Genomic DNA, 4,019 nt, shown 5'->3' with positions numbered 1-4,019 from the left:
TAATTCATTAACATAAAGTAATTAGCTGTATCAAAAAAAATATACATGATATTTTTAGCTATCTATTCCAATTTTCCTTAAAATTGTAGGAAATAGTATAAAAGGGGAAAGTGGAATTCTGTTTTGGGCCATCAAAGTGGTTGGCCCGTTAACAGTAGTAAGCCAAGTAGTTCCCACATCGGCAAAGTTGTAAAAATGGGACACGCGTTGGACGGTATAAAATGCCGTTGCAGTGGAATTGTCGAAATCACGGAGCCGGGCGGTGAACACAGAGCGAACTATTCTTTCGCCTTTTACTAAAGAATACCGTGTGTTCGTCGCATACACCGGCATACGCCTATTTTTGGAGGATTTTCTCTTCGTAGAGAAATTCCTACAGTCATAGTTCAAGCTTTTGTACTTCAATCTTTAATTCTACGTTGATAATTTGACTTTCTGGCAAAAGTGCCTACACAGATGACATGTTTTCTACATTTATCTCAAATATTTATCAAATTTGATTTTATCTTTAATAATAAAAAAATATTATCTAAGTTTACATAGGTCTTTCAATAGAATCTTGCAATATATGTTCCAGGAACATCATTTCTGCCGACGAAAATATATTTTTGTGGGAGAAATTTATGTGGTTTTAGTGGAATCCATGAAATTGAGTTTTCGTCGATATGCAACTTGCATGAACATATAATTTCAGTATCTATTGACGAAAAGTGTGTATGGATATAATCCTTTTAAATCCCAAATTTTATTCTCTCGGCAATTTCTTAAAACCCTACCCCATTTTCATTTTTCCCCACACTTTTTATCTCCCATTCCTTTCCCTCTTCGTTCTCACACAACCCACGTTCCACTCGCTCGCCACTATGCACAACCAACGTCTTCGTTCTCACACAACCCACGTTCCACTCGCTCGCCACTATGCACAACCAACGTCAGTTCGCTCGCCTCTGCACTTTCTCTCATATGTCAACTCAATTTCACTGAAATGGTGAGCAAAATCTCAATCTCTCTTTATGTTTCATTCGACACTAGACTTGAAAGCTTTTTATCATCTTTGTCTCCATCGTTTCTACGTTCTTATGATCCACATATGTCTTTCGTTTGTAATGCCTGTTACTTTTGATTCTTGCAAATTAATTGGAGTTGCTACTTGCTTCTTATTGGACTTGTGTAAATCATTTCAATTTTATCCTTGAAATTGTATTATGGATATACTATATTATGATTTCGTGTTACCTAGTATTTCATTGAGGGTTCACATCCCGAGTTTTGGTTTTGGAATTATTGCCAAAACACTTTCATTCGAGATTGAAAGCCACATTTAGGCATTTTGAGGTATTTTTTAGAGTTAAAATATATCTTAGACACTTATTAGAAAATTTCTAGTTGATTTTGATTACCAAATTAATACTAAGACACTTTTTAGAGAATTTCTAGTGGGTTTTGATTATCAAATTGCCCTTAAATATTTTAAGTTGTTTTGAGAAAGTCTCACTTAATCACTTTTTGGAAACTTTATAGGTTGGTTTTGACATTGAAAGTCACATTTAGGCATTTTTAAGGTTTTTTTCAGAGTTAAAATCACTTAGACAATTTTTAGGTTCGGTGAAAGGTTTCACTCACACATTTATAAGCTATTTTTAGATTTGAAGTGTCATTTAGGTACTTTTTAGGTAATTTGTAGTTAGTTTTGAAAATCAAAATGATATCTAGGAACAATTTATAGGTTGTTTTGAGAGTCAACAAGTCTCTTTGACACTTTTTATGAACTTTTTGAGTTGTTTTGAGAATGAAAGTACCACTTACTCTTTAGGTTGGATTGTTTTAGTTTTGTTCTTTTTTTGCTAGATGGCATCTATATGATCCTTCAAAGTAGACAACAAACTCTATAAATCTTTAGACTTTAGAGTTTTTTCAATAATTGGTCAATATAACTTGTTGATGGGGTAGTTAAACCATTTGTCACTTTCTTTGTTGTGAATTAGTTAATTTTTGTATTTGTTTAAAATTGAGTTGTATATATAACAATTATGATTTTATTTTGTGTATGTACTGATAAAAGAAAATTATTATTGATTTGCATGTGCATAAGTAAAAAAAAAAAGTACATGTATTTTTATTTTTCAATAACAAAACCATGGCAAATATTTAATAACTGACAGTTACTAATAAAAAGTAGGTGAAAACCGACATTAAAGATGATTTTCAATGTCGGATGAAAATCATCTTTAAAAATAGTATTCAATGTCGGTTGAAAACTGACATGACATTGAAGATAGTTGACATTGAAATCTTGGTCATCTAAAATGTCGGTTTTTAAATTGAAATTAAAGACCTTTTATTACACGATCTTCGATGTCGAATTTTAACCAACATTATATCCCTATAATGTCTATTTTAAACGACTTAAAGTCCAATTTTATAGTAGTAAAAAAAGTTTTTTTTGTCCTTGAGGTGAAATTTGAGTTTTGGCTTATTTCTCTCTATTTTAGTGATTTAATTTTGAGAAAAGTTTTCACTCGATTCCATTTCTTTTTCGATGAGTGCACATCTGAGAAGGGTATTGTGTTAACCTTGAGGAGCAACCGATTTTTTGTAATTTAGCACCAAGGTCGTGCCGATTTTTCTTTCAAGACAATAGATCTTCTACGGCACAACAATGATTGAGATCCAAAATTGACGACGACTAACAACATTTTATGCACTTTGTGAAGCTTGATAGGATTTTTCTCATCAGTGCACTTGTGCTTTAAAACACACCGAGTTCTACTTGTTATTTACAACTCTGTTTTTCATGATTTTATTGGGAGACAATTTATCAGTTCATAGATTTTATCTCTTGTCAAGCTTCGTAATCCTGGTTCATTAGATTTATTTATTTATCACTTTTTAGGCAAATATCAATTTATATCCCTAAAATTTGGGTATTTTGTGAATTTAAATCCTGAACTAAGAATTGTATAAATTTAAACAGTAAACCTTTGAATTGTATCAATTTAAACCCCAAATTAATAATTATATCAATTTAAACACTGAATTTCGATAAGTGTATCAATTTAAATCTTAAACTTTCATAATTATATCAACTTAAACTCTCTATTATGTTTTATTTGGATAGATTTATGAAAATTTAAGGTTTAAATTAATATATTTATAAAAGTTCAGGGTTTAAATTGATACACATAAGAAAATTTAGAGTTTAAATTGATATAATTATTAGTTTGATACAACTCTCAAAATTCAGGTCTAAATTGATACAATCCCTAAAGTTCAGGGTTTAAATTGATACAATTCTTAACATAGGATTTAAATTGATACAACCCCGAAAGTTTAGGGGTATAAATTGATATTTATCAAAACTTTTTTTTTTTACGAAGCATAACTATTTCATTAAGACCACATTTGATAACTATTTGATTTTTATTGTTTTTAAAAAATTAAACCTATAATCAGTTTCCACTTCTGAATTTCTTCATTTATTATCTATTTTTTATTAATAGTTTAAAAACCAAGCTAAATTTTGAAAACTAAAAAAAAGTAGCTTTTAAAATTTTATTTTTGTTTCTGAAATTTGACTAAGAATTCAAGCATTGTACCTAAGAGCGATGCAAATCATTATAAAAAATTGGGAAGAAATAAGCTTAATTTTCAAAAATAAAAAACAAAAAACGAAATGGTTATCAAATATGACCTAAGTTACTTAGGAAATTTTCCTTCTTTAATGAAATTTCCTGATCTTGAGAACATTTTTAGAGCTTGCATAAAGAAAACCACTCAATTCACTATTTTGGATCATAGGCAGGAAAAATTACTATAATGTTTTATGGTTTTGTATTTCTTTTCTAAATCTTAGGATTTTTTTAAGTCTGAATGTATTCCCTCGTATTCTTCCTTTCTGCTCAACATAGTCAAATCATAGGGTTTTCCTTTTTCTTCTATATTGTAATTCAGTTCTCACTTAAAATTAAGATTGATTAAAAAAATATATGTCGATTCAAGATGCATTTGATAATATTTTT

At 29.6% G+C, this 4,019-nt stretch overlaps 1 non-coding gene across 1 annotated transcript; it reads left to right on the top strand.

Moving 5' to 3' along the window:
- Positions 1 to 253: 253 nt before the first annotated feature.
- LOC150032259 (U5 spliceosomal RNA) lies at positions 254 to 371 on the top strand. Its single transcript, XR_016525650.1, has one exon. It is a non-coding gene; the product is annotated as a U5 spliceosomal RNA (small nuclear RNA).
- Positions 372 to 4,019: the final 3,648 nt, after the last annotated feature.

Source organism: Benincasa hispida, chromosome 12 (assembly GCF_027475165.1).
Source record: "Benincasa hispida cultivar pf3 chromosome 12, pf3_genome.v1.1, whole genome shotgun sequence".
NCBI lineage: Eukaryota > Viridiplantae > Streptophyta > Magnoliopsida > Cucurbitales > Cucurbitaceae > Benincasa > Benincasa hispida.
This window is presented reverse-complemented; position numbering and strand designations above follow the sequence as displayed.